A 20489-nucleotide genomic window follows, 5' to 3' on the forward strand; every position below is an offset into this window, starting at 1 on the left:
GGATTAACATCCCCCCTTCCTAATGTAGGTTATGTCCGCAGAGCAGAACCTATTACCGAGGTCTAAAGACCTGGTCACCGAACTCATGTCAGTAGAAGTTCTTTCTAGATTGGAGGTTTTTGAGTGTACGTCAAAATTCTGAGTGTGATCTCCAGAATCTTGTATCCACCATGTATTTGAAAGTGATATGCATGTATCATGGAAGACATTGCAGTCGGTGGTAGTAAAGCATGATACCTCTATTGGATGGCCCTTGGTTCTTGTCAAACTTCAGGTGTTTTGCTTCATATCAATCATAGGGATCCTATGGTTGGTCAAATAGCACCACCACCAATTTTAAAACTATGACGCTAGCCACAATTGTGAGGTCTGGAATTCTACGCCATGCCCTTATCTATGTAAGCATTTGCTGTCTTTGCTCCTCAATGTTTGCTGGTGGGTAAGAAAATTGGGAAGTTGTAGCAAACACGTGAGTCGCGCGTCTTTTGGCTTCCTAAAACTCCAGCGGTGTCCATCTTCTTTTAACTGGCATGTATAGAGGATCTACCCGCAGTGTTGGTGGCGTGCCCATATACACTTGGCTATGTTTCGAAATTGCTAGGTACTCCTTTTGCCAGTCTGGTTGTATGCCAAAGTCTTCCAGTCTGGGGTGCTCTTCATTTGGTAACTATGGTGGCATAGTGACCTCTTGTGTGCATAGGGTTTTCTTTTCTCCACCTTTGAAAATAGTAGCTGATCATGAATGTAACGATCTGTATCTCCAGGAGATCAGCTAACTAAGCGTTTGTGTATCTTGCCACATTTTTCCATAATGTACCCTCTCCAGCTAATGGAAGTAGTTCTTCTAATTCAGGGTGTGGAGCACAGAGAGGGTATGGCACATTGTACTGTTTTGTCGAAGTGATTTCTGAGTAAGCTTCTAGCATGATTCATCTTGTGGGATAAAATGGAATTATCTGCGCAGGAGGACTTTGAACATTAACTTTGGCTTCAAAAGAGGGTTGCCAGCATGAATGAAACCCTTGTACTCTGCACCTGACAAAGATTCCAATATGGTATCATCAATAAATGCCTCAATATTATCTTGCCAGATAGGATGTCGTACCTCTTGAGAGTGCCGTGGTGGAGATGGGTGAGGTGCCAGTATCTCCTCGGGGGTGAGAGTGTTAGTGGGAAAATCTATCTTTGCAGAATTGAAAGATGAGAAAATGCAGTAAGCTTGAGATGTGTTAGTAGGTGGCATATTAGGATATGGATTAAGTAACTTACTGGCGACATTAGAAAAGAAAAGGTAAGTTGATCTTAAAAATGAAGAAGAGGATTCTTCTTGACCCTGACCTATGCTAAGGGGTGCGTGGGTGGGTGGCTAGGCTTATGAGACTTAATAAATTCTTGTAAGTTTGGAATTTCTTTGGAATTGATAGTGGGATATTCTATGTGGGTAGCATCAAAATTGTATTGTACATTTGTTAGCATGACTTCTATAAGTGTTTGTAGATATTAGAGTAGAGTTTTAGAATGCCAAAAGGATGATATAATGTGGACTCACATAATTTTAGATGCTGGTGAGTGTTATATACTTCTAGCCACCCATGACTAATAATCCATTGATAGCTATGTGCTACTATCTCATAGTTGGCGGGCATCTCTGGAATGTCATCTAGAATAAATAGGTCTAATTTTTTGACATTGTTGTCCAAAAATTCTAAATTTTGGAGAATGCAAGACCAACTACGAAGGTTTAGCACTATAAGATGTAGAGGGTAGAAAAAGATGTCTTGGGGGAATAGTCAGGCATCGTCCAAAGAAAAACTCCTTTCACCTCCACCTCACGTCTATTTATTGGCCTTGGTCATGTACTTTGATATCTCGCCTCCATAATGTCTCAAGCTCCTCAATCAAAGGCTCAAGGTACACATTCATGTTCCCCACCTTATACTTTCTTGGTAATAAGGAGAGCAAGCATGATATGACCTTTCTTGATTGTCACCCATGGAGAGAGGTTGTAATTCACCAATACAATAGGCCAAGTAGACCGTGATGTGGAATTGAATTCAATGGGTTAACACCATCCAAGTCCGAGCCAAGACGTAAGTGACAAGGCTCATCTTTAAACTCTGGCCATTGATGCTCCAAATGTTGCCATGCCGGTGAATCAACTACGATCCTCATGATGCCATCGGTTGAGCGATGAGTAGAATGCCATGTCACGACTTCTATAATCCCCTTATATTTAAACATGTATTAGATGCAACGAATGATGGAGGCGGTCTTACCGAAGAAGACTTGTGACACTTGCATCACTCCATCCATAAGTTGTTTGCAAGTTCAATATCTCCAAGTTTGCTTGTAGTGTGGAGTATAAACATTCCTCATACAAAGGTGTTCTTGCCTCTCTATGCAAGGTTTCCTCCTCTTGTGACATTGGAGCTTGCTCACTTCACAGAGAAGTCATTCACCATATCTTCCATGATGAGATTCTATTCCTCCTCATGTGGTTATGGTGGAGGAACCTCATTCATTGGTGGAAGATGAGTCTCAGCCATGCTTTCCATATGAAGCCTTGCCACCTTCCGCACTCTACCCGATGTGTCACAGTGAATGGTGTGGCATGTTACCTAGCACTCTCTTATAGTTCCTCTCAATGTTATCATCCACACTTGGTCATGCCACTGCCTCATGAAGACCATATGTCTGGACATGCTCAATTCTTATAAGATGTTGTCGTATATACTGGCCCTTGCATTGATGTCACACACATCAATTTTTTTCTCTCAACCATGCCTCAGAACCAACTTTTGGCACTTGATGATCATTGGTAGACATCTTTAACCTAGCCATAACTGATTTAAGCTTCATACAAAACACACAGCGACCACAGCAGCATTTTTTCACTACCCAACAGTGAAGATACACTATCTAGCAACAAAAATTTGCTGCTCAGCAGCATAGCGAAAGCTAGTAGAAATAACAACCTACGAATTGTGACTCTCACCTAAATCGTCCATACCTACCTAGTTCCCCTATCCTACACATGCACAACCTACACCTGCACAGCAGCCCAACTATTTCTCCCACCACACCTCTTCTCTCAAGGGTTTTGCATCAATGAAGTCTCCCTCTCCGAGGTAAGCCTTTTCTTGTTTTCTTCAAGCTTTCATGGTTTTCTTCAATCTTTGTCTTCTTCCAAGCTTTCACGAAAACCTTGGAAATAGCTCAATGTAAGCTTTTCTTCCCCTTCCTCTCTCTTTCCTTCCCCTTTCTCCCTTCACCTCTCTTTCCTCTCCCTTTTCCTAACCTTAGCCTAATGCATAGAGCTCTAATAGAGAGCTTTGATGCAGAGCTCATCAAAAATTTCTATTGAGCATTCTATGCATAGAGCTAGGGTTTAGGCTTAACATAAACTAATTTTTTCATTCACTTATGCATTAAGAGTAGGGTTTAGGGTACTCACCTCTATTTCTCTTGTTATTCTCGCTTACTAATGTGTTAATGAGGACTAACTTTTTTTATTTATTATGTTTCTTTTTTGTAGGTTTATTCAAGTGAGCAAGGGTTTGGGCATAGCCTCTCATAGGTAAGCCCTCTTTCTTCATTTTTGCTTCTGCTTCTTGTCTTTATGTTTTTGCACCCTTCAGTGCCAGGGATTAGGGTTAGGTAAATAGGCAATAGGCTTTATGCATAGCCTTATGCATAGGCCTTATGCATAGGCTATGCATAGGTCTTATGTAATATGCCTTATGCAATAGGCCTCTTGCAATAGGATATGTATAGGCCTTATGCATAAGCCCTATGCAATAGGTTTATGCATAGGGCTTATGCATAAGACCTATGCAATAGGTTTACGCATAGCCTTATGCATGGGGCTTATGCAATAGGGCTTTATACATAGCCTTCTACATAGGGCTTATGCATAGGCTAGGCTATGCATAGCTTATGCATAGGGATTTATGAATAGACTTATGCATAGGCTTATGCATAGCCTTATACATAGGGCTTATGAAATCCCTATTGCAATAAGGTTATGTATAAGCCTTATACAATAGGCCTTATGCAATAGGCCTATTGCAATAGGGATTTATGCATAGCCTTAACAGAAGGGCTTATGCATAATAGGCTTAACAATAGGCTTATGCATAGCCTTAATAACAATAGGCTTATGCATAGGCTTATGTAATAGTGCTCATCCATAGCTTATGCATAGCCTATACATAGTGCTTATGAACTAATGAACTAATGTTTTGATTTATTATAATAATTTTTGGTAGGTCTATTCAAGCAAACAACCACCAAGGGTTTTGGCCACGTAGAGGTTCATAACGGATTCGGCTAGTAGAGGTAAGCCCTCTTTGTTTATGCTTCTTCTCTTTGTGTTTTTGCACCCTTGGGTTGGTGCCAGGGATTAGGTTTAGGTCAAAATCCTATGGACCCCTATGCATAGGGTATACATAAGGCTATGCATACATTATACATAGGGTATGCATACACTATGCGTAGCCTATGCATAGGCTATGCGTAGCATATGCATAGCCTATGCGTAGCCTATGCATAGGGTATGCATAGGCTATGCATAGGGTATGCATAGGGTATGCGTAGCCTATGCATAGGGTATGCATAGGCTATGCAAAGCCTTATGCATAGAGATATGGGGCATTGTTATATGCTATCTAAAATGCTTCTTATGTCAAGTTAGGAGTGGTTATCCGTGAATAGGTGGTTATAGTGCAGGGGGATCCCTCGATCTTCTCACTATACTTCTCTTGTAAAAGAGGAGTTGCCTTTGGCTTTAATAGTGGGGAGCATGTGGAGAGTCCTCAAAAGCTATCATCCGAAAGGGGCACTGTCCACCCTGCTTGTCTAAGTAGTATTGTAGGAGGTCTTAACAATGTTCTAATATCACATGTATTTTTTATCTGAGCTTCTGTTGTTGTTTTCTTGGTTGGCTTGACATTGTCGAGGTAAGCGGACTTATTCATTCAACCTCATGTTTATTACACCCTTGGGTTATGGGTCTAGAAAATGGACTTGTGCATAGAGATATGAGGCATTTTTCTATGCCATCTAGAATGTTGCTTATGTCAAGTTAGAAGTGGTTATCTGTGTGAGTAGGTTGTTATAGTGGAGGGGGAGCCCTCGATCTTCTCACTATCCTTCTCTTGCAAAAGAGGAGTTGCTCTTAGCTTTAATAGTGGGGAGCGTGTGGAAAGTCCTGAGAAGCTATCCTCTGAAAGGTGCATTGTCCACTTTGCTTGTCTAAGTAGTATTGTAGGAGGTCTTAACAATGTTATAATATCACATGTTGTATTTTTTTTCTAAGCTTTAAGTATGGCTTTTGTTAGAGCAATCGTCTTTTGTTGCCTCATGCATGTATGTAGTAGCAACAACGTTGATCAACCCGTTCACAAGACCCTAATGTGGAAAATATGCTATCTATTATAAATGAATGATATGGGTAGCAAGCTTGATCTCAGTTTACTCAGACACAGGTATGGTTCCATCAAACCTTTTCACATACACAAAGTTAATCTTTTATGCATTCTATAAGTCTAAAATTTTAATCTTATATGCACGCAAGTTTACAATCGAGCAAATCAATGCCATGGGGGTAGACTACCCCACTTGGCCGAGTCGGCACCACGTGGGGGCAATCTACCCCAATTGGTCAATTAGACAGACCACGACTTTGATAGGCATGGGGCCAAGTGGTGGAGGCCCATAACGATATGGTTGCGATGCGCCTACACCACTTTCCTCGACTAGACCCACCCTTGCTCCCTCACGTCCATCTTCACCAACAACGACGTAGTAGGGAGTCTAGGGGTTAGTAGATGTGCTATAGCGGGGGGGGAGTCTACTTTTGCTTTGGCAAAAGCAGTACTAGGTCTCCTGATGCATCTCCCCAAAACAGGGGGTCTCCTCATCTACACATTATGAGAGCGAGCCCCAAGGAGACCCATTCCACCATTTGATCCGTGCATCCTACCATACAACGTGGATGTGGATGGTGATGAAAAACAGGTAGAGGAGAGGAGACACACACACAAGAGCAAACCCTAATATATTAGTCAAACCCTAACCATAGAGGGAAGCCATGTCCCATCTCACACAATACATAAAGCCATAATCCATAAGCTACACCACACTACATGTGTTGTGTCCACACACAGCTACTGTCCATACACTATGACCAGCTAGACGCGGTCATTTATGTCTCACACATGTTACTACCTAACACGCCAACACATAGTGCAACTGGCACAAGCTGACATCGAGCTTGAATCTCAATAGCCCCTCTGAAGCTCATGATGTATTGCCATCGATGAAGATGTAGATGAGCTTAGGCTATCAAAACTCTCAACACTCCCCCTCAAACTCATCCCATGTACTCCCAACATAGTATGGAAATACTCAAACTTCTCCTTGCTAAGTGGCTTTGTAAAGATGTTGGCCACCTGCTCTTCAGTCCTTCACATACTGCAAATCCACTTTACCATCCAATACTTTCTCTCGGACAAAATGATAGTGGACCTCTATATGTTTGGTCCGCGCATGAAAAATTGGATTCTATGTTGCTCACATTGTCACAATGAATGACAACCTTGCCATCAATAGGCTCGCCCAAATCAGCTAAGAGAATCTTTAACCATACTGTATACTGTATGCTACTCATGTTGGTCAACTGTATGCTGCTCATGTTGTCACAATGAATGACAACCTCGCCATCAATAGGCTCACCTAAATCAGCCAAGAGACTCTTTAACCATACTCCTTCACATGTAGTTATGGTTGCACCCCTGTATTCAACCTCTATACTAGATAAAGCAAGATTAGGTTGCTTCTTACTGCTCCAACTCACCACTGCACTTCCAAATGTAAAGGCATAACCACTAGTAGACCTCCTGTCATACGAGCTACCTAGCGAATCTTCATCTGTGTAGCCATGTACATCCAAGCCTTTACCATGCTCTCATAAAGAAGACCATAATGTGCAGTGGTCTTTACATAGCGCATAATACGTCTCACTACATCCAAATGAGGTTTTATGGGGCTTTGCATAAATTTTTACTAGCCCTACAGCATAAGTGAGATCCGATCATGTGATAGTCATGTAAATAAGACTACCAACCATCTTTCTATACATAGATGGATCATTTAACTCTTCACCAAAATCAGCCTGCAGCTTCACATTCTACTCCAAAGGTGTACTCATTGGCTTACACCATGTCAGCCTGCAGCTTCACATTCTGCTCCAAAGGTGTACTCATCCCACATTTTACCAACATATCCAATGCATATTGGCGTTGCACTAACCATGTCCCTACATGGTCTTTGAACACTTCAATCCCAAGAAAATATCTCAATTCGCCTAGGTCTTTCATATCAAACTGCCCACTCAATGCCTTCTTGACATGCATAACATCTGTAGTATGATCTCCTGTGACAATCGAGTCATCCACATAGATGACAAGAAAGACAATCCCATGATCTATTTTCTTCACATAGAGTGAAGAATCTGTTGAAAAAACTTGAAATCCAAGGGAGATAAGATATCGGCTTATCTTATCACTCCAAGCACGAGGTGCTTGCTTCAAACCATGTAATGCTTTCTTTAACCTACATACATCAGTGGGATACCTTGGGTGTACATATCCTTCTGGCTATGCCATATAAACTTCCTCTTGAAAATCACCATTTAGAAATACATTTTTCACATCCATTTGATGCATTTCCCAACCATTTGCTCCAGCCATAGCAATGACTGCTCTCACTATTTCCATCTTTGTAAAACTGGACTAAATGTTTCATCATAGTCCAAGCCTTGGGTTTGTGCATAACCCTTAGCTACAAAACGCGCTCAATGGAACCATCTGATTTGCATTTCACCTTATAAACCCATTTGCAACCAATGACATTTTTGCCTTGTGGTGGTAAGGTGACCAAATCCTAAGTTTCATTATGGACCACTGCGTCCATCTCAACATCCGTCCATCACATTCTCCCATACATGCTTCCCAATAGCTTCTGTATGAGCATGTAGGTTCCACATGCTTCACCAAAGAGGTCATATATGCGTAATGCATAGTAAAGTCACGATATGTCAATCACTGGATACCTGACCCTTTGGGATCCCCGCAATGCATGCGGATCACTCTGAACACCTGTCACTCTAGCATGTGGATATCTATCCTACCTTGCACTTGGTGTGCGTAAAACTGATATGCCAAGTTTCTCATCCAAACTTTCTGAACTTGATGACTCATAACCTGTAATGCCAATTCCTTCAACCTTCTCTTTCCCTTTATCCACAACACTACTCCGAGAGTGCTCATACTATCATGTCTCAAGCGTCCTGACCATGGACGTATAGTGCTACTCTCAGACTCTGCTGGCCCAGACATAGAAATAGAACTTGTTTGTGGTAAGTTCACATGCACATCAGCATCAATGGAATCAATGACACCCTCATCCTTTGTTGCCTGGTGCCAACTAGCAAGTTCATCAAACACTCGTGAGATAACCACTTGCCTAGTATGTGGATTGTAACATTTATATGCCTTGCGATCATGTGGATTGTAACTTTTCTGCCTTAGGATCTAGCTTCTTCCTTCTCTCATCTGGCACATGCACATAAGCTATAATACCAAACACTTTGAGGTATCCAATGTCTGGCCTAAAACATGTAAGACGTATCTTTGGCCTAAAACCTGTAAGATGTATCTCTGGCCTACTTCCATGTATGGCAGCTGTGGGTGTCTTATTAAGTACATACACCGCCGTTGTGGCACATGCTTCTCCCCAATAATAGTCTGGCATGCTCTTTTCATTGAGCATTGCCCTAGCCACATCACCAATGACTCTATTTTTCCTCTCAGCAATTGTTGAGGTGTGTACCTACAAGTTAGCTGCCTTCTTATGCCATTCTTTCTCAAGAAGTTCTTAAAAGCATGTGAGGTGTATTCACCACCTCCATCTGTCCTCAAACATTTTATCCAAGAGTCATATTGCTTCTCTGCAAAAGCTTTGAAGTCCATAAATTTTCCCAACACTTCACTCTTCTTTTTGAGAAAGTAAATCCAAGTCATTCTACTGAAATCATCAATTAATGTCACATAATACAAGCTACCTTTAATGGATGGGTTTTGTGCAGGACCCCATACATCACTATGAACTATCTCAAGTGGCCTGCTACTCATGTTGCCTTCTTTAGGAAATGGCAACCTTGCTTGCTTTCCAAACTGGCAAGCATAAGAGACATGCATATTTCCATCATACTTGAATCTAGGCAGCCCACCAATAATGCCTCTTGCCTGCATGTTCTTTAACCTTTGTATATTCACATGTCCAATCCTTTTATGCCACATTTCAATGTCTTGTACCACATTTCGGCTTTTAGAGAACATGGTTGATTTCAACTCAGGGATACCAACATCCAACTTAAATAACCGGCCTTCTTTCTTACCTTTGGCAACAATGACTCTACATCCATTTTTGAAATCCTCAACGAAGTAACCATGCTCGTTTGAAATGAGCCTGTAAACCTTGTTCAACCATTTGACCAACTGAGGCTAAACTCTTTGTAATAGAAGGCACATACAAGACATCTGACATAGACTTCGTTTCACCATTGTGCATCACCAATGGTACACTCCCAACATGAGTGATAGCATGCTGGGAATCATCACCTATCTCCACATAGCCTTTCACATCCATTGGCTTCATATGTTTAAACCATTCGCAAGACAAGTCATATGGTTTGATGCTCTAGAGTCTATACACCAAAAAGTGTCATCCTCACTGTCACCATGTGTCATCATAGATCCCACGACATGTTTCATGGCAAACAAGTGATTTACACTACCATCTGCTTGATGTAAAATTTCCACCATTTGCATAACTTCCACCATGTTGTGCTCTACCCCCTCTCAAATCATTTTGTTTGTGGTAACAATCACGTGCCATATGACCAATCTTTCCACAGTAATGGCATTCCACATTTTGCATAGATGCTTGTTGGCCTTGCCAACGTCCTCTTCCATGAGGATTACCTCTACCTCTCTGAGGTGTATATCCACATTTTGCATAGATGCTTGTTGGCCTTGCCAACGTCCTCTTCCATGAGGAATACCTCTCTGAGGTGTATATCCACGACCACCTTTAGCACCATATGAAGGCTAAAAATTCTGTTGTGGTGACCTATCATGCCATCCATGACCATTACCACGGCCTCGTGATGCAAATCTCCCCTTGCCTCTAAATCCCCTTTGTGAATAGAAAGCCTGATTCTTGCCATTATCATCATGGCTAGTAGATGTGTCATGAAAAGAGTCACTGAGTTTGATTTCCTCAACAAGCAAGAGTAAAACCAACTCATCAAAATCTGGTAAACCTATACTCCAAATCGAGATAGATGTATCAAAAGACTTTTACTCCTTTTCGCCACCAAGACCACACAAGGTAATGTCTACCAACATCTCATCAGGGCATGGGGGCATTAATAGTTGCCAATGCATCTGCATACTTCTTTGTCTCTTGTACATAATCATGAATACTCCTTCCTTTTCGCTTCACATTATGAATCTATTGGCTCAATTGAGACTTAAGAGCACTAGTATCTGTCTCAAACAGCTTTACCAAAGTATCCCACGCATCCTTGGGATTCTCAGCATCATGTATATGTATGAGTATAGCATCCGAGATACATATAGACAAGTAATGCAAAACTTTGTATGCTCTCTCTGACCATTGTTTATGAGCTACAACTTGTTATTGTATAGGTTGTCAGGGTAGCTCCACACCTGTAGTAATAAGATTCCAAAATCTTTTTCCTTTTAGAAAGCTTTTAATCCTGTACTTCCATGCGTGGAAGTTCTTTCTATCCAACTTCTCACCCACAATCTGTACTCGGTTGTCTGACATATTTTCTCAATGCAAATGCACCTTCGCACACGTCCACTTCTATAAATAAGCTTCCTCAACTCAACCAAACTCTAATAAGTGTTCCAGATACTCCAAAGTACTCAACGAACTTCATTGTTGATGTAGAAATCACACTAGTTGCATTCAAATTGAGCTGGCATACGCAATCCAAAGTACCCTATTTTAGCGCGCTTTCCAAGGCTTCAAATTGCAATAATATAGTGGTTCAATCAAGTGTGGATAACTTGCGTTGACACCCAAAAAAGCTCAATGTTGCATATTAACACCAACTAAGGTACATAGATACCAAAAATATCAAATCCCCTTCTCTATTTTGAGAAAAATCAATTGTAAAACTAGTTGTAAAACCAGAAATATCAAATCCCCTTCTCTGTTTTGAGAAAAACCAGTTGTAAAACTAGTAAAAACCAGTAGGAAAAGTGCTCTAATTTCTTCAATTCTTGTCCAAATTGAGGAACCACGCATTCATTAGCTTAGCAATGATGTCTACTAACTCCATGTAAAAGGAATTAGACCAATTGTAAAAGTTGAGAGAGTAATTAGCCAATTAATGACCCTATGTTTCACTAATCACTGTTTGCAGCCTTTTTAATTAGCTCAATTAATTAGACCCAAAATGCATAATTACTCCAACAAACCACATAGCAACCTTCTCCTCTGTGTGTATCACATCATTGCTAAGAAAATTTTGAAGTTAATCAACCACCAAGCTCTGAGGGCTCCCAACACTCCTAGACTGGTTAGAGGGAAGCCATGTCCCATCTCACACAATACATAAAGCCATAATCCATAAGCTACAACACACTACATGTGTTGTTTCCACACACAGCTAACCCTAGTCCACACACTATGACCAAATGGACGCGGTCATTTATGTCTCACACATGCTACTACCTAACCAGCACATAGTGCAAGTGGCACAAGGAAGCTGACATCGAGCTTGAATCTCAATAGATGGTGCCCTTGTGAGATGGATGTACGAGGAAAGCAAGTCATGAACCGTATGCATGTACTTGTAAACTTGGAGTTCATGAACTTCTTCAAAAAGTGGAAAGCACAAGATGAACTTTCTTAGCAATACATTATCGATGTGCTTAATTTGGAGTTCCCTGTACCACATTGGCCAAAGGCCCAACACTTTCTGAAATATAATAACTTTTTGAGCTCAATTATATTCTCCACAATGTATGTGTTTCTTATATTTGTGTTTGTGTTACAAATCTAAAACTATGACTTTATTTTAATAAAAACAAAGAGCTGAGGAAGATTGGGGAGTCCTATGCAAACTCCTCAATCTACCCTAGCTCTTATTTTCTGTATAGAGCTTTTCCTGCTCCTCAGCAAAAAATTGCAGTGAAATATCGCTACTGTGAGCAACGATATTTTGTTGCTGCTGAGATGAGCAGTGAACCCATGTTGCAGCAAAAATAGCAATGTTTCTAGATGAAAATGTCCTAACATCTACCTACCCTTCTAGTTATCAAAAAACTGCTATTTTCATTGTTGCTAGACCCTCATTCTATTGTAGTGCAAGAAATTGGGACCATGTAGAGACCATTGATGGCAAAAGAAGAGCAAAGATTTTCAAAGAGATTATGTGGTATTTTCATTAGCGAACAAATGGAATGGACATGGCCACTAAGAAAGACATCTTCAATTAGCTAATCCTGCATTCATCATTAAAAGATTTACAAGATACATCTCCAAGTCACTAGAACGATGTTCAAACAACACTCATAGAAGCAAATATTCACAACACTCTCCAAAGTTTGAAGAAGCCATGGTCTGGGGATGAATTATTCTTGAAAAGGTCTGCCAGATGATGATGCTCTTAAACTCAAAAGAATCAGAGGAGTTAGCTGGCCTCAAACTCACTGATGTCTCTAAGCTACTATCTATTGATGACAGAAACAACTTTTATGTGGCAAAATCTTGACTGGAACTTGAAAATGACATCTCCACGTTGTCTTTTTCCACATATCATAGGAAACAACTAGGAAGCCGCATACTTGATGAGGTAAAGGAGCGGGTGGTCACTCTTTGGACAATTGAGACTCGTGTGTCCTCTAACAAAAAGGACATATGTCAAAAAAGAACTGGTTGAAAGCATTACATCAAGCACCCAATTCATCTACTAGATGTATCACGTATGCCTATTGTATAATACTGGTGAGTGAAAGTTGGAAAATTTCTCACTAGCTAAATAGTAATGGCACCCAAATATAGATATATGCCTAATAATTGTATACATAATAGTTGTTTAATAAATGTACATCTAATATTTACCTAATAGCTTTCTCATAGTTGTATATATCTAAAGCCTATCTAATAGGTAACTAGCTATGCTAGTTAATAGATAAACAGTAGCTACTTAACAATTAGAGTGTGTAGGTAACTAAGACTTGATTAATAGTTGTCTAATAGCTATATATCTTTTAGATATCTAACAAAGAACTAGCTATTTTAACTAGTAGATATGAATCTAATGGAAACCTTAGTTCAATAATAGTTGTGCACTAACATATACGTAATAGTTGTCTAATAGCTATATATCTTTTAGATATCTAATAAAGAACTAGCTATTTTAACTAGTAGCTATTTAGTAGATATGAACCTAATGGAAACATATATGCTCACCTAACATATACGTAATAGTTGTCTAATAGCTATATATCAAATAACTAGCTATTTTAACTAGTAGCTATTTAGTAGATATGAATCTAATGTAAACCTTAGTTCAATAATAGTTGTGCACTTAATTTATATAGCCAATAGCTGTCCAATACCTATATATAGCTAGTAGCTATTTATTAGATGTTGTGTAACTAACTAATAGATGTGCCTCTAATAGCTAATAGCTCTATATATGTAGAAGATAAACAATTATTAGATATCATTCTATGAGACATAGAGCTTACTAATAGCTATATGTCTCATAGAATGATATCGAATAACTATTTATCTTCTAGTTTTAAAAGCTGTTTGATAGCTACCTAATAGCTATTGATAGCTAACTAATAGTAGCTATTGATAGCTACCTAATAGAATTATATCTAATAGCTATCTATCTTATATCTAGCTGTACACAGTTATTAGGTACCTAAAAGCTAGTAGACACAGCCTCCTAATAGCTTACTCATAGTTGTCTAATGAATGTTTAATAGCCACCCAATAGTTGTATGCTAGCTCATTTGATAGCTAACTATTAAACAACATTATAATAGCAATTTAATAGCTGTCTATAGTAATAGCAACCTTATAGTTGTTTATTAGTAGAGTCACGAACAAGACTTGTTTTAGGGGACCGAGCCAGCGGCCGTGCCTCTTGAAATACGGGGGAAAAAGGCGTTGGCTTCCTTGAACCAAGTGTGGGTCTTGTTCCATCTCCACGCACATTCCGTGCTGGAGGTTAGAATTTCCTTTAGGATGACTACGCTTCCCCTGCGAGATAGAATTAGGTCCGTCCGTTTGCTCGTAACCTCGTATTTCTACGAGATCGAGGTGTCGTCAATCGGAAAATAACACGAGACTTAACTGCCTATCAAATGGATTCCCCCGCCCTACGGGTCGACGAGGGCCTTACACGTAGTATCAGAGCGGGTTTAGACTTGGGAGATTTTTATATTATTCTCTTATTGCTCTAGGGATTCTTGTTAAACTAATCTAGTTACGGCTGGATGCAGGAGGACGAGATGGATCCCTACTCTCGCTTCCTGGTATTCCAATGCATGTTCATGACTGCTTGTCGCTCTTCCAAATTCGAGTTCCGTGACACTATGATGCACATTGTAGACAAGCTAACCCTTCCTCTTTACACTCGCATCGAAAGGGGATGGAACAGAACTGAGTATTGGCATCGTCGATCTACCTATTTCATCATTCGAGCTGAGCACGTCGGTAATCTCACCAACGACTTGAGGCGGATCCGATATGCCGGATGGTTCGCCTGTTCTGGTTTATTGGCACTCCTCATAACACCTATGTCACTATCGATGGGAATCGCATGTTGCAGAATCGATGGGTTTATGATAGGGTGACTCAAGTTGTATCCCTTGATAGAGTAGCCGTTACCCGTCTTTCTAGACGAGGTTTACCTCCCCTACCAGAGACTTATCGAGTTCTTGAAACCATGGGAGAACCCCCCTACTTTTTCAATGCTACCACCGCAGATCTTTATTAGGTTCCCTAGAGGACTACCATGTAAATAAATAAGATTGGATTTAGTCCAATCCTTGTAAATGGCTTGGTTTACTTGTAAATATTAAAGCTTGGAATAAAAGGTTTTGATTTTCACACTCATTGTCTTATGTGTATTAAACCGCCTAAGTGACATGATTCTAAATTTAGCTTCATATTGATAACCAGGATCGTCAACTTCTTGCTCCCAATGCATTATATATAGATACACAGGAGAAGAAGCTTCTTCTCAAACAAATGCAACCTCCCTCATTTAATGGTGCAGGTTCAAAGATTGAAAGGGATGCAAAAGTTTGGATAGAAGCCATGGACGATTACTTTTCGGCTGGTACAGGAATTGGGAATCAATCCATGCTTGCCAGATTCCGTCTTACCGGGGACGCCAAACTTTGGTGGAAGCAATGGTGCCGAGATAAGGGTGTCACTGAAGATACCCAATCCTGGAGTGACATTAAGCAAGCTGTGAAGGGTCGTTATCTTCCCCCATCTCATGAATCTATTAAGATGAACGAGTTCTTCAGCCTCAAGCAGCTTAGCTTAACCTTGGAGGAGTACTACTCAAAATTTGTCACACTTGGCAAATATGCCCCACCTATGTCGATCACTCAACAACAAGTGGTCCGATTTTGCCAAGGGCTGAATGAACCTTTGCATTCTCGCCTTGAAGCAATGAGGCCAACTACCTTACAAGATGCTCTTACCCGATCCAAACCTCTGGCTAAAGAAGTAAAGAGTGGTCAAGCAAAGAAGAGAGTCTATCTTGAGTCTAACCCAAGGGGGCGCCTTCAGAGGAATTACCAATCGAATTTCCGCCACAACACTATTGGTCAGTACCCCAATAATTTTGTCCCCCGCAGTTATGCTAATTCCACTTCAGAATCCTATGGGGACCAAAGGTGCTTTTATTGCAATGAAGTTGGCCACTTCCGAAATGAATGCCCCAAACTTGCAAGATCCTCTCTCAATCCTAGTGTCACTGCTGCTCCACAAGGCGGCCGGGTAGTTCAAGGTCGTGGGATTCCTAATAACCGCCAGGCTGGACGAGGTGGTGGTGGACGTGGTAGAGGTCGTGGAGTGACTGCCCGTGTCTGCTCTATGATTGGTGAACCGACTTTAGAGATGGAAGAAGAAGAGCAAGCCACCATTCATGCAGCTATAGAACATCAAGGACCTAATCAGCAGTTTTCTGTTATCCAAGCTCCGGCTACTTATCAAGGTAGATCTTTCCAGCTTTTGGTTGATTGTGGTAGTACGCATTCATTTCTTTCTCCAAAATGCTTGCGTAAGTTACAGTTAGATCAAAAACCAGCCCAAGCAATGATTGTTGAGTTAGCTAGTGGAAAAGAAGAAGTATCCCGACATTGTGTGGGAGATCTTGAATTTGAATTGGATGGTGAATCAACCCATGGGTATTTTAGAAGCTTACCATTAGGGATTTATGATGGAATCCTTGGTATGGATTGGTTAATTGCAAACAATGCTGACATTCACTGTGCTGAAGGAGGCATCACCTTTAAGAATAGTCAAGGACAGGTAGTATCAGCCCAGGGAAAAACAGGTAAACCCAAATTTCATTTGGTCAAAGCTAATCGCCTTCTTAAGGGAGTGCGCAAGGGCCAACAGATCTTCCTTGTCAAACTCAACAAGGTAGAAGAAAGCAACCCAGATTTAGAACCCTCTTGGCTCCAGGAGTTTTCAGATATCTTTCCAGAGGAACTTACAAAACTACCCCCATCTCGAGAAGTAGATCCTGGGATTGAGTTAATCCCTGGTGCTGAATCAGTTTCAAGGAGACCTTACAAAATGTCTCTTCCCGAAGCCATAGAGCTCAAAGAACAACTTAGGCAGCTCATTGAGCAAGGATTCATTCGCCCTAGTAATTCCCCATGGGGAGCGCCTGTTCTTTTCCAGAGAAAGAAGGATGGCACGCTTCGTCTTTGTATTGACTACCGAGGCCTAAACAAGGTCACTGTCAAAAACAAATACCCCATTCCTTGCATCGACGAACTTCTTAACAGACTTTATGGATCCACCAAAGTTTTCTCCAAGATGGATTTAAGGTCTGGCTACTATCAAATTAGGATCAAGGAATCAGATATCTCCAAAACCGCTTTCAATACCCGCTATGGCCACTATGAATTTACAGTCATGCCATTTGGATTAACCAATGCTCCCGCCACCTTCAACCGCCTGATGCAGGATATCTTCCGACCCTACTTGGATGAATTTGTCCTTGTCTTCTTTGATGACATCTTGGTCTATTCTCAGTCAAAAGAGGAACATGAGGAGCATGTACGCAAAGTATTGCAAATACTGTGCGAACATAAGCTCTATGCCAAGAAAAGCAAATGTACCTTCTTCACTTCCCAAATTGAATATCTAGGGTTCATTGTCTCCTCAAAGGGCATCTCAGTAGACCCTGCCAAAGTCAAGGATATATTGGAATGGCCACCCCCTAGGACAGTCAAAGAAATCCGTGGGTTTCTAGGCATCACAGGATGGTATAGGATCTTCATCAAGGATTATGCCAAGATAGCCGCACCCTTAACTGATCTCCTCAAGAAGGAATGTAAGATAGTATGGTTACCAATCCACCAAATCAGTTTTAGCCAACTTAAGACAATCCTCACCTCAGCACCAGTTCTGAAGCTCCCTGACTTCACCAAGGAGTTTGAGGTTGTCACTGATGCTAGTGGTGGTGTCTTAATTCAAGAAGGAAGGCCTGTGGCTTACACTTCTCGTAAGCTTAAATCCTATGAAGTCAATTATGCCACCCATGATTTGGAACTCCTTGCAGTTGTTCATTGTTTCAAGTTATGGAGACACTATCTCCTAGGCCGTAAGTTTCTGCTTGTAAAAACTGACCACCAGAGCTTAAAGTGGATCTTCACCCACATGAGGCAAAGGAGGTGGATTGAGATTCTGCAAGAGTTTGATTTTGATATCAAATTTCGTCCTGGAAAGGATAATGTTGTAGCTGATGCCCTCAGTCGCAAATCCTTCCTAAGTGCAATCTCTATGCCAAATAACCCCATCCTAGAGAAGGTAAAGCAGGTTTCACTTCATGACCCTGATTACCAAGAGCTAGTAAGCCTAGTTCACAAGGAGGCACCCACAGAAAAGGAAAATATATTGATCAAGGGATACACCCTCGATGATGAATGCCTCTACTTCATGCATAGGTTATGTATTCCCAAAGATCTTGCACTGAAGAAGATGATCTTGTATGAAGCTCATGATAGCCCCGCAGGACACCCAGGTTATGCAAAAACCTTGAATGCCTTAAGGAGAAGTTACTTTTGGCCTGGAATGAAGAGAGATATCCTTCAATACATAAGACAATACCTTTCATGTCAAAGGATTAAAGCTGAAAGAATCAAAATGCCCGGGAAACTCCAACCTCTGGACATTCCTCAGATGAAGTGGGAATGTATCAGTATGGATTTTGTCACAAGTCTTCCCACAACACAAGGAGGGTATGATTCTATTTTAGTAGTTGTGGATATGCTTACCAAAGTCACCCATATTATCCCAGTAAAGAAGACATTTAAATCTTCTGATATTGCCCGCCTTTTCATCAAGGAAATCTTTAGGCTTCATGGATTGCCAAAAAGAATAGTCAGTGACCGGGACTCTGACTTCACTTCAAAGTTCTGGACATCATTATTCCAGGCTATTGGAACACAACTTTGTTTCAGTACAGCTTACCACCCAGAAACAGATGGTCAAACTGAGAGAGTTAATCAGGTTATAGAAGACATCCTGAGAGCCTATTGTGGGCGTGAACCAAAGAAGTGGATTCAGTATCTCCCTCTAGTGGAATTCTCTTACAATACATCCTATCACCAAAGCATAGGGATGTCACCATTCAAAGCTCTTTATGGTCAGGAATGTTTGTCTCCCTTAAATTTCTCTGACCCCACACTAAAGGTTGAAGCCTCTAGGATGATGCTTGAAGAAATGGAAGAACAAACCAAAGCTATTCGTAAGGATATTAAAGCCGCCCAGGATCGACAGAAGCATTATGCTGATACCAAAAGATCTGAAAGAATTTTCCAGCAAGGAGACAAAGTTTTTCTTCGAGTACGGCTAAAGAAAAGTTCTTTATCTCTTGGAAAATTTAGGAAGCTGAGTCCAAGGTATTGTGGGCCTTATGAAGTCATCAAATGTTTGGGAAAACATGCCTACAAACTTCGCCTCCCAACCCACCTCAAAATCCATGATGTATTCCATGTAAGCTTACTAAAGCCATATGTGCCTCATCCTGATCATGTTCTTGATGATGAACAAATTGTAATGCCAACCCAGGGAGTCCTTGAAATGAGACCTAATAGAATCATCGACTCTAGAGAAAGAGTGCTTCGCAATAGAATCCTTAGGGAACATTTAGTGGAATGGAAAGATTACCCTGAGGAGGATGCCACTTGGGAGGAAGAGTCAACTCTCCAAAAGAATTACCCAGAGTTCGTGCCGAGATGAGGACATCTCGAGTTCTTTTAGTAGGGAAGGATGTAACATACCCATTGTAAATAACAATGTACTTGCTTCAGAGTCGAAAAAGATGTAACATACCCATTGTAAATAACAATGTACTTGCTTCAGAGTTGAAAAATATAACTTAGTTTGTCATTTTTACGATAAAAAAAACTTCTATTTTTGGAAAATGAGCCATTTTTGCTTAGAAACTTGTAATTTTGAATCCAAATTTGGAATCTACGCGTAATTTTACGCTTAAAATAGTTTTTTCTGAACTAAAAACGGGCACCCGGAATGGGTTTAATTAAGCTTTTAAGTCTTTAATCTGCGAACTTCCGACCAAAAATAGTAACTATCCAGGCGTCTAATCAACGAACGGAACACGCCCCCATGGTCACGGGGCAAGGCCGGACATTTCCGTCAAAAAATATTTTTGACCCCCCCGGACGACGGCGGGCGGCCGGCGTGGGCCCCACCACGGGCGCCGCCCGTGAAAAAAACCGACAATCCGCCCGGGGCACCCAAGCGTGTACACGGCCTAGACGCACCCTCCAGCACACCCCTACACGTACCCCCTCCTCCCAGAACCCTCTATCCACAGGTGTCGCGCTCTCTCTCTCTTGGGGACACCTCCACCCCCATGTGTCACACTTTCTCTCTCCTCGAGACACCTCCACCCCCACGTGTCTCACGCCCACACTCTCTCCCGGACACCTACACCACCCAGGTGTCACCTTCCCGCACCCGGACGTCCACCCTCCAGCACCTATAAAAGGACCCTCCCAGCCCCCTTCTCCAGACAAGCCCCCAGCAAGCCTCTACGCGCAAGCCCTCTCTCAAGCTCTAGGACATGTCCTACACTCTTCTCCCCCCCCCGT

General features: G+C 41.3%; 1 pseudogene; it reads left to right on the forward strand.

The window, feature by feature from the left end:
- Nucleotides 1–12563: 12563 nt before the first annotated feature.
- Nucleotides 12564–13102, forward strand: LOC147618365 (uncharacterized; annotated as a pseudogene).
- The last annotated feature ends 7387 nt before the right edge of the window (nt 13103–20489 follow it).

Source organism: Cibotium barometz, chromosome 35 (assembly GCF_041138505.1).
Source record: "Cibotium barometz isolate CiBa-2024 chromosome 35, ASM4113850v1, whole genome shotgun sequence".
In the NCBI taxonomy this organism is placed as follows: domain Eukaryota; kingdom Viridiplantae; phylum Streptophyta; class Polypodiopsida; order Cyatheales; family Cibotiaceae; genus Cibotium; species Cibotium barometz.